The sequence below is a fragment of the Armigeres subalbatus genome, chromosome 2 (assembly GCF_024139115.2).
Source record: "Armigeres subalbatus isolate Guangzhou_Male chromosome 2, GZ_Asu_2, whole genome shotgun sequence".
Classification (NCBI taxonomy): Eukaryota; Metazoa; Arthropoda; class Insecta; order Diptera; family Culicidae; genus Armigeres; species Armigeres subalbatus.
In genome coordinates, this window is record NC_085140.1 from 2,852,442 (window position 1) to 2,864,045 (window position 11,604).

Consider the following 11,604-nt stretch of genomic DNA (forward strand, 5'->3'; position numbering starts at 1 on the left):
TCTTGGTGTTTTCCATTTTCAATCATGTCCGAAAAGCATTTTATTATCATTTAAATGACTTGTAATATATCGGAATGCACCGTTGTTCTCCGCGCCGTTGGTTTTGGCAGTGAACCGTGCCGGTGATGGTGCGTAGGTCATGGCGCGCACTGTCTTAGCCATTATTTTACGAGTCGCTAAATGCACGCCTAAGCGGATGCGGAAGGCTTTTTTGGGTGAATCTTTGAACACGCTTTTATTAGTAGTGGATGGCGTAGAAACTGAAGGTTGGATATTTGATTCTCTCTGGTTTATGGTTGACGAGACATGAATGTTTTGTACTGCTTCCGATTATCAATTAGATCTCATAGTCAGAGCCGTAGCATGGACTCCCAGCGCCCTTGGCGAAACCGTTATTGGGCGCCCTTTACTTTCATGCATGTTCAAAACAAATGGCATGATAGGAGCTGTTTTTCTTTCATTATCAACATCTTTAGCGTGGTGGATTTAATAAATGTTTGCTTTATGAAGTCCTTAAGACTCTATAATTTGCATGTGTCCCAATAGGTGTAAAGATTATAAAAATGGCCAGAACATTTCTAAAAATCCTTTTTATAGAAATTTCAACGATTTTCTTAAAGAATAAATAAATATACGCAAATAAAAAAAACTAGATCCAGTAGTGCGTGTGTTACCGACACAAAATCCAGACTTCCATGTTGTGAATTCACGCACTAGTGGATCTAGCTAGGCCAATAAAATCCATCTCAATTGTGCCGGTCAGTGGTTGGATCACTTTCGGACGTAGTCGCAACAAGAAGAACCCTACTTTGAAGTGGATTGAAAGACCTTCGGAATCTTAGACCTTGGTCGGTGGTTTGGTCGGTCGAACTGCTCTACTGGACTTACAGTGTTAGGGTAGGATATTTTTCGACTGGATAAGATGTAATACTCGGAAGTTGGCTTTCTCAGTCTAAAGAATCAGGACGATATTCTTTTTACGTGCCATACGTTTCGGCCGATGATTTATAGCCTTTTTGAAGGTTAGTATAGTCTGTTGTAATCCACATTCGATTAGTGGTGGAGAGGGTGCTTTCATGCTCGGTTTCTGTGAAATTTTGGAAAAGTAATTTAAAAATTTGGTTTCTTTTCTACAATACAACAGCTGCAACGTCGGACAAGTAAAAAAAAACATCGTCCTGATTCTTCAGACTGAGAAAGCCATCTTCCGAGTAAAACTACTGGACTTTAAATGAAATTCAACTTGGAGAGAATTAGTGTAAGAATAGCGATTTGACCAAGTCGTATAAAAAAGACAACTTCGGGCCTATTCGGATCAAAATGGTGGTTGAAATTGGTTAGGCCAATAAATGTTAACTTTGAAATAGATCAGCTTGCTGGAATCCCTCGATGCGGATTCTCGTATTCATCATGTCTTTAGAGAAGCGCCTCGTTTAAAGCGTTACCAGATTATATAGACCCAAAAGAAAAATCAAATATAATCGAATATTGAACGCCTTTGTATGTTTTTTTCACCCTTATACAATTTTTCTCAAATTAAAACAAACTTCCTATCACTACATCCGAGTATCTATTACTTGGAAACGGCTTAGATTTCTTAATCACGAACAAAAATTATACGCGTTTTTTAAAGTCTACTCTGTGTTTTGCCTTTGGCGTGTTGAAGTCCTCATCTAGGGCTTCTTCCCCATAAACTTGTTCTAATCTTCTTTTAATGTATGTTTCCTGTTCCTTTCTATTTTCACTTCCTTTTTCATCAAGTAAATTATAAAAAGTACAGTTCAATCAAAGTTAATTGCCTATTTCCGGGGATTAACCCTCTAAGACCCGGGACGAACGGATTTTTTTCAAATGGCTCGCATTCAGCACCTGATCGTTGGAATTCCTCGCGGTTTCGTTTGTGCTCAATGGGAATAGCTCTATTTTTGCTCTGATACATTTTCAAATAAAAATTTTTGTTCAGGTCCGAGTTATTGCTAAAAATAAGTGTGCGCGGGGGTGTTTTTTCTATAATTCAAACATCTCTTCAATATTCTGGACGTGTTCATGCCCAAAATTTATCAAATCACCCATCAAACCAACCCAAAAAGATATTTGTAAAGATTTTTAGTCGATTCCGATGTTTTCATCATTTGAGTAGGGCAGGATTGACTGAATTCAGGGCCGCATTCAGGGTTACAATGGTAGAGTATGGGCTAAAATTCAATTACAATGAAATTTGCATGAGCATGCGGCTGCACAAATTTAAAAATCAGGAGTTTTAAATATTTAATTTTCAATTGAAATTGACTTTCTGAAATTCTTATCAGGGCCGGATTTAGGGGTCGAAATGGGGGTGACCATGGGGCCATATCACCAATTGCAATGAAACTGGGCATGCGACTGCTCAAACTTCATGAAAACACATCAGGAGCTCAAAGAATTCTGTTTGAATTTGAAATTGACCTTCTGTAATTTTGACCAGGGCCGGCTTGAGGGGTCCAAATGGGGAGAGCAAGGGCCATACCACCAAAAGCAATGGAACTGGGCATGCGACTGCTCAAACACCATGGAAACACATCAGGAGCTCAAAGAAATCTGTTTCAAATGGAAATTGATCTTCTGAAATTTCAACCAGGGCCGGATTTAGGAGTGAAAATGGGGAGGGCAGGGGCCATATCACCAATTGCAATGAAACAGGGCATGCGACTGCTCAAACTTCATGAAAACACATCAGGAGCACAAAGAACTCTGTTTGAATTTGAAATTGACCTTCTGAAATTTTGACCAGGGCCGGATTCAGGGGTCCAAATGGGAAGAGCAAGGGCCATATCACCATAAGCAATGAAACTGGTCATGCAACTGCTCAAACACCATGGAAACACATCAGGAGCTCAAAGAAATCTGTTTCAAATGGAAATTGATCTTCTGAAATTTCAACCAGGGCCGGATTTAGGAGTGAAAATGGGGAAGGCATGCGACTGGCATATCACCAATTGCAATGAAACAGGGAATGCGACTGCTCAACTTCATGAAAACACATCAGGAGCTCAAAGAATTCTGCTCGAACTTCAAATTGTCTTTCCGAAATTTTGACCAGGACCGGCTTCAGGGGTCCAAATGGGGAGAGCAAAGGCCATATCACCAATAGAAATAAAACTGGGCAGTGGGCATGCGACTGCTCAAACTTCATGAAAACACATCAGGATCTCAAAGAACTCTGTTTGAATTTGAAATTGACCTTCTGAAATTTCAACCAGGGCCGGATTCAGGGGTGAAAATATGGAGAGCGGGCTGCTTAAACATCATGAAAACACATCAGGAGCTCAAAGTATTCTGATTGAACTTGAAACTGCTCTGATACAAATTTCAGGAATTTCTCCGGAAAATACTCCAGGAATTCGTCCAGAAGTTCCTCCGGGAATTCCTCCAAAAGTTCCTCCAGGAATTTCTCCGGAAGTTCCTCCAGGAATTTCCCCGGAAGTTCCTCCAGGAATTTCTCCGGAAGTTCCTCCAGGAAATCCTCCGGAAGTTCCTCTTGGAATTCCTCCGGAAGTTCCTCCAGGAATTCCTCCGGAAGTTCCTCCAGGAATTCCTCCGGAAGTTCCTCCAGCAATTCGTCCGGAAGTTCTTTCAGGAAATCCTCCGGAAAATCCTCCAAGAATTTCTGCCGAAGTGCCTCCGGAAGTTCCTTCAGAAATTCCTCCGGAAGTTCCTCCGGAAGTTCCTTCAGGAATTCCTTCGGAAATTCCTCCAGTAATTCATTCGGAAATTCCTCCAGGAATTCATTCGGAAGTTCCTCCAGGAAATCCTATAGAAGTTTCTCCAGGAATTCCTTCAGAAGTTCCTCCAGGAAACCCTACGGAGGTTCCTCCAGGAATTCCTCCATGAATTCCTCCGGAAGTTCCTCCATTAATTCTTCCGGAAGTTCCTCCATAAATCCCTCGGGAAGTTCCGCCATGAATTCTTCCGGAAGTTCATCCAGCAATTCATCCGGATGTTCCTACAAGAATTTCTCTCGAAGTTCCTCCAGGAATTTCGCGGAAGTTCCTTCAGGAATTTCGCGGAAGTTCCTTCAGGAATTCCTTCGGAAGTTCCTCCAGGAATTCCTCCGGAAGTTCCTCCCGGAATTCCTCCGGAAGTTCCTCCCGGAATTCCTCCGGAAGTTCCTCCCGGAATTCCTCCGGAAGTTCCTCCAGGAATTCCTCCGGAAGTTCCTCCAAGAATTCCTTCGGAAGTTCCTCCAGGAATTCCTCCGGAAGTTCCTCCAGGAATTCCTCCGGAAGTTCCTCCAGGAATTCCTCCGGAAGTTCCTCCAGGAATTCCTCCGGAAGTTCCTCCAGGAATTCCTCCGGAAGTTCCTCCAGGAATTCCTCCGGAAGTTCCTCCAGTATTGCCTCCGGAAGTTCCTCCAGGAATTCCTCTGGAAGTTCCTCCAGGAATTCCTCGGAAGTTCCTCAGGAATTCCTCCGGAAGTTCCTCCAGGAATTCCTCCGTAAGTTTCTGCAGGCATTCCTCCGGAAGTTCCTCCAGGAATTCCTCCGGAAGGTTCTTCAGGAATTCCTCCGGAAGTTCCTCCAGGTATTCCTCCGGAAGTTCCTCCAGGAATTCCTCCGGAAGTTCCTCCAGGAATTCCTCCGGAAGTTCCTCCAGGAATTCCTCCGGAAGTTCCTCCAGGAATTCCTCCGGAAGTTCCTCCAGGAATTCCTCCGGAAGTTGCTCCAGGAATTCCTTCGGAAGTTCCTCCAGGATTTTCTTCGGAAGTTCCTCCAGGAAGTTCCTCCAGGAATTTCTTCGGACGTTCCACCAGGAATTCCTTCGGAAGTTCCACCAGGAATTCCTTCGGAAGTTCCACCAGGAATTCCTTCGGAAGTTCCACCAGGAATTCCTTCGGAAGTTCCACCAGGAATTCCTTCGGAAGTCAAAAATTCCTGGAGGATCTCTGAAAGTTCCGAACGAATTCCTGAATTCGTGTAGTAACTTCTGCAGAAATTCCTGCATGAACTTCTGGAGGAATTCCAGGAGAAACTTCCGAAGGAATTCCTGGTGGAACTTCCGAAGGAATTCCTGGTGGAACTTAGGAAGGAATTCCTGGTGGAACATCCTGTAGCACCTTCTGGAAAAACTCTTGAAAGAACTTCCGACGAAATTCCTGGAGGAATTTCCGAGAGAATTCCTGAAGGAACTTCCGAAGGAATTCTTGAAGGAACTTCCGATGGAATTCCTGGAGGAACTTCCAATGGAATTCCTGGAGGAACTCCCGGAGAAATTCCTGGTGGAACTTCCGAAGGAATTCCTGGAGGAACTTCCGAAGGAATTCCTGGAGGAACTTCCGGAGGAATTCCTGGAGCAACTTCCGGAGGAATTCCTGGAGCAACTTCCGGAGGAATTTCTGGAGGAACTTACGGGGAAAATCCTGGAGGAACTTCCGGAGGAATTCCTGGAGGAACTTCCGGAGGAATTCCTGGAGGAACTTCCGGAGGAATTCCTGGAGGAACTTCCGGAGGAATTCCTGGAGGAACTTCCGGAGGAATTCCTGGTGGAACTTCCGGAGGAATTCCTGGAGCAACTTCCGGAGGAATTTCTGGAAGAACTTCCGGGGAAATTCCTGGAGAAACTTCCGGAGGAATTCCTGGAGGAACTTCCGGAGGAACTCCTGGAGGAACTTCCGGAGGAATTCCTGGAGGAACTTCCGGAGGAATTCCTGGAGGAACTTCCGGAGGAATTCCTGGAGGAACTTCCGGAGGAATTTCTGGAGGAACTTCTGGAGGAATTTCTGGAGGAACTTCCGGAGGAATACCTGGAGGAACTTCCGGAGGAATTCCTGGAGGAACTTCCGGAGGAATTCCTGGAGGAACTTCCGGAGGAATTCCTGGAGGAACTTCCGGAGGAATTCCTGGAGGAACTTCCGGAGGAATTCCTGGAGGAACTTCCGGAGGAATTCCTGGAGGAACTTCCGGAGGAATTCCTGGAGGAACTTCCGGAGGAATTCCTGGAGGAACTTCCGGAGGAATTCCTGGAGGAACTTCCGGAGGAATTCCTGGAGGAACTTCCGGAGGAATTCCTGGAGGAACTTCCGGAGGAATTCCTGGAGGAACTTCCGGAGGAATTCCTGGAGGAACTTCCGAAGGAATTCCTGAAGGAACTTCCGATGGAATTCCTGGAGGAGCTCCCGAAGGAATTCCTGGAGGAACTTCCGGAGGAATTCCTGGAGGAACTTCCGGAGGAATTCCTGGAGGAACTTCCGGAGGAATTCCTGGAGGAACTTCCGGAGGAATTCCTGGAGGAACTTCCGGGGAAATTCCTGGAGGAACTTCCGGGGAAATTCCTGGAGGAACTTCCGGGGAAATTCCTGGAGGAACTTCCGGAGGAATTCCTGGAGGAACTTCCGGAGGAATTCCTGGAGGAACTTCCGGAGGAATTCCTGGAGGAACTTCCGGAGGAATTCCTGGAGGAACTTCCGGAGGAATTCCTGGAGGAACTTCCGGAGGAATTCCTGGAGGAACTTCCGGAGGAATTCCTGGAGGAACTTCCGGAGGAATTCCTGGAGGAACTTCCGGAGGAATTCCTGGAGGAACTTCCGGAGGAATTCCTGGAGGAACTTCCGGAGGAATTCCTGGAGGAACTTCCGGAGGAATTCCTGGAGGAACTTCCGGAGGAATTCCTGGAGGAACTTCCGGAGGAATTCCTGGAGGAACTTCCGGGGGAATTCCTGGAGGAACTTGCGGAGGAATTCCTGGAGGAACTTCCGGAGGAATTCCTGGAGGAACTTCCGGAGGAATTCCTGGAGGAACTTCCGGAGGAATTCCTGGAGGAACTTCCGGAGGAATTCCTGGAGGAACTTCCGGAGGAATTCCTGGAGCAACTTCCGGAGGAATTTCTGGAGGAACTTCCGGGGAAATTCCTGAAGGAACTTCCGGGGAAATTCCTGAAGGAACTTCCGGGGAAATTCCTGAAGGAACTTCCGGGGAAATTCCTGAAGGAACTTCCGGGGAAATTCCTGAAGGAACTTCCGGAGGAATTCCTGGAGGAACTTCCGGAGGAATTCCTGGAGGAACTTCCGGAGGAATTCCTGGAGGAACTTCCGGAGGAATTCCTGGAGGAACTTCCGGAGGAATTCCTGGAGGAACTTCCGGAGGAATTCCTGGAGGAACTTCCGGAGGAATTCCTGGAGGAACTTCCGGAGGAATTCCTGGAGGAACTTCCGGAGGAATTCCTGGAGGAACTTCCGGAGGAATTCCTGGAGGAACTTCCGGAGGAATTCCTGGAGGAACTTCCGGAGGAATTCCTGGAGGAACTTCCGGAGGAATTCCTGGAGGAACTTCCGGAGGAATTCCTGGAGGAACTTCCGGAGGAATTCCTGGAGGAACTTCCGGAGGAATTCCTGGAGGAACTTCCGGAGGAATTCCTGGAGGAACTTCTGGAGGAATTCCTGGAGGAACTTCCGGAGGAATTCCTGGAGGAACTTCTGGAGGAACTTCCGGAGGAATTCCTGGAGGAACTTCCGGAGGAATTCCTGGAGGAACTTCCTGAGGAATTCCTGGAGGAACTTCCGGAGGAATTCCTGGAGGAACTTCCGGAGGAATTCCTGGAGGAACTTCCGGAGGAATTCCTGGAGGAACTTCCGGAGGAATTCCTGGAGGAACTTCCGGAGGAATTCCTGGAGGAACTTCCGGAGGAATTCCTGGAGGAACTTCCGGAGGAATTCCTGGAGGAACTTCCGGAGGAATTCCTGGAGGAACTTCCGGAGGAATTCCTGGAGGAACTTCCGGAGGAATTCCTGGAGGAACTTCCGGAAGAATTCCTGGAGGAACTTCCGGAGGAATTCCTGGAGGAACTTCCGGAGGAATTCCTGGAGGAACTTCCGGAGGAATTCCTGGAGGAACTTCCGGAGGTATATCTGGAGGAACTTCCGGAGGAATACCTGGAGGAACTTCCGGAGGAATTCCTGGAGGAACTTCCGGAGGAATTCCTGGAGGAATTTCCGGAGGAATTCCTGGAGGAACGTCCGGAGGAATTTCTGGAGGAACTTCCGGAGGAATTCCTGGAGGAACTTCCGGCGAATTCCTGAAGGAACTTCCGGTGAATTCCTGGAGGAACTTTCGGAAGTATTTATGGAGGAACTTCCGGAGGAATTCCTGGAGAAACTTCCGAAGGAATTCCTGAAGGAACTTCGGGGAAATTCCTGGAGGAACTTCGAGGGAAATTCTTGTAGGAACATCCGGATGAATTCCTGGAGGAACTTCCGGCGAATTCCTGGAAGAACTTTCGAAAGTATTTATGAAGGAACTTCCGGAGGAATTCCTGGAGAAACTTCCGAAGGAATTCCTGAAGGAACTTCCGGGAAATTCCTGGAGGAACTTTGAGGGAAATTCTTGTAGGAACATCTGGATGAATTCCTGGAGGAACTTCCGGAAGAATTCATGGCGGAACTTCCGTAGGGTTTCCTGGAAAAACTTCCGGATGAATTCCTGGAGGAACTTATATAGGATTTCCTGGAGGAACTTTCGAATGAATTCCTGGAGGAATTTCCGAAAGAATTGCTGGAGGAATTTCCGAATGAATTCCTGAAAGAACTTCCGGAGGAATTCCCGGAGGAACTTCGGCAGAAATTCTTGGAGGATTTTCCGGAGGATTTCCTGAAAGATCTTCCGGAGGAATTCCTGGAGGAATTTCCGGAGGAATTCCCGGAGGAACTTCTATAAGATTTCCTGGATGAACTTCCGAATGAATTCCTGGAGGAATTTCCGAATGAATTCCTGGAGGGATTTCCGAAGGAATTTCTGAAGGAACTTCCGGAGGAACTTCGGCAGAAATTCTTGGAGGATGAGCAGGATGAGTTTGAGCAGTCGCATGCCCTGTTTCATTGCAATTGGTGATATGGCCCCTGCCTTCCCCATTTTCACTCCTAAATCCGGCCCTGGTTGAAATTTCAGAAGATCAATTTCCATTTGAAACAGATTTGGTGTGGTGTTTGAGCAGTCGCATGCCCAGTTTCATTGCTTTTGGTGATATGGCCCTTGCCCTCCCCATTTGGACCCCTGAAGCCGGCCCTTGTCAAAATTACAGAAGGTCAATTTCAAATTCAAACAGAGTTCTTTGTGCTCCTGATGTGTTTTCATGAAGTTTGAGCAGTCGCATGCCCAGTTTCATTGCAATTGGTGATATGGCCCCATGGTCACCCCCATTGAGACCCCTGAATCCGTCCCTGGTTGAAATTTCAGAAGGTCAATTTCAAATTCAAACAGAGTTCTTTGTGCTCCTGATGTGTTTTCATGAAGTTTGAGCAGTCGCATGCCCAGTTTCATTGCTTTTGGTGATATGGCCCTTGCCCTCCCCATCTGGACCCATGAAGCCGGCCCTGGTCAAAATTACATAAGGTCAATTTCAAATTCAAACAGAGTTCTTTGTGCTCCTGATGTGTTTTCATGAAGTTTGAGCAGTCGCAAGCCCTGTTTCATTGCAATTGGTGATATGGCCCCTGCCTTCCCCATTTTCACTCCTAAATCCGGCCCTGGTTGAAATTTCAGAAGATCAATTTCCATTTGAAACAGATTTCCTTGAGCTCCTGATGTGTTTCCATGGTGTTTGAGCAGTCGCATGCCCAGTTCCATTGCTTTTGGTGATATGGCCCTTGCTCTCCCCATTTGGACCCCTCAAGCCGGCCCTGGTCAAAATTACAGAAGGTCAATTTCAAATTCAAACAGAATTCTTTGAGCTCCTGATGTGTTTTCATGAAGTTTGAGCAGTCGCATGCCCAGTTTCATTGCAATTGGTGATATGGCCCCATGGTCACCCCCATTTCGACCCCTAAATCCGGCCCTGATAAGAATTTCAGAAAGTCAATTTCAATTGAAAATTAAATATTTAAAACTCCTGATTTTTTAATTTGTGCAGCCGCATGCTCATGCAAATTTCATTGTAATTGAATTTTTAGCCCATACTCTACCATTGTAACCCCTGAATGCGGCCCTGAATTCAGTCAATCCTGCCCTACTCAAATGATGAAAACATCGGAATCGACTAAAAATCTTTACAAATATCTTTTTGGGTTGGTTTGATGGGTGATTTGATAAATTTTGGGCATGAACACGTCCAGAATATTGAAGAGATGTTTGAATTATAGAAAAAACACCCCGCGCACCCTTATTTTTAGCAATAACTCGGACCTGAACAAAAATTTTTATTTGAAAATGTATCAGAGCAAAAATATAGCTATTCCCATTGAGCACAAACGAAACCGCGAGGAATTCCGACGATCAGGTGCTGAATGCGAGCCATTTGAAAAAAATCCGTTCGTCCCGGGTCTTAGAGGGTTAAACCACCCGACTTGGACGTTAATTTACAATGTTATGGAAACTCATATGTGAATATGTACGTTATGTGGAAGATATTGATTTGAAAAATGTATTGGGGCCATCCAGAAACCACGTGGTCATATTTTTGAAGATTTTCAAACCCCCACCCCCCATGTGGCTTATCGTGGTCATTTGGCAGACCACCTCCCCCCCCCTATGACCACGTGGTTTTTTTTTCAAGTACCAAAATTTAAAAACATATGTTTAAACCGATCAATTTTGAAGATGGACAATTTCAACTGATTCAAAATCAAACTAAACCCAGCATGGAAATTATAAATTTTCGAACATTTTGATGATGTTATCATGTTGTAATGTGTATCGGTTATTAGGATATCTAGAACTCGTACACCTTCGATGCATCAGGAGGATACAAAAAAATGTGGACTCGCGAATATTTTATAACAATTTCGAGAAAAAATTGTAATGGTTTAGAAATTTTCCAAAATATCCCTATATTTTCAATTTCTTTAAAAAAAAATATCAGTGATTTTTGTTTAAATAGTTATAAAGTTCATCACATTCCTAAAAGTATTTGGGACCTTCCGTAGCTCTGGAGGTACTGGAAATTCTTAAGATATATTAACCTCAGCTATTAACCTGAACTCTTACAACAAAAAGTTTATCAGAGAATCACAAAGTTAATATGTAATCTTAGAGATGCAAATAAAACCTCCTACTGTTGTTTCTTTTGAGTAGCATTCCTGTAGAAATTCCAGTTTTGCTTTCAGAATCATCAAATTAGTTTACATTCCAATACTAATAGGTTTTTCTAAGAGCATACAAGTTTTATTCAGAATCTCAAAATTCTCTTCATTATGCCAAGATTCTATGATTCTAATCAGAACCGTAACACAATATCCTTTATATTCCTTTGCCTGAATTATACAGTTTTGGCTTAAAATGCAAGTTTTCATTTTAAATCTACAGTTCTTAATATCTTTGGGTTCCTTTTGGTATTCTAGAATTTATTGTTATATTTTGGTAATTAACCCTTTCAGGACGATGCAAAAAGGATTTAACATACATATTTAGGGTTTTCCACTTGATCTTGCCAAAACTATTATAGGAAGAACTGGAAACTCGTATTTTTTTTTCGGGTGTCACAGGCCAAACTGCTCTGAAGTACATATCCTCGAAAGTATCAAAAATTATGTCAAGAAACAAAATGTCCTAAGCTGAGAATTTATCTACAAATATCTATGTTATCATAAGTCCTGAACGATGTATCCGTGTATCGCTAAGCATCCAAGCAGGTTCATTGAGC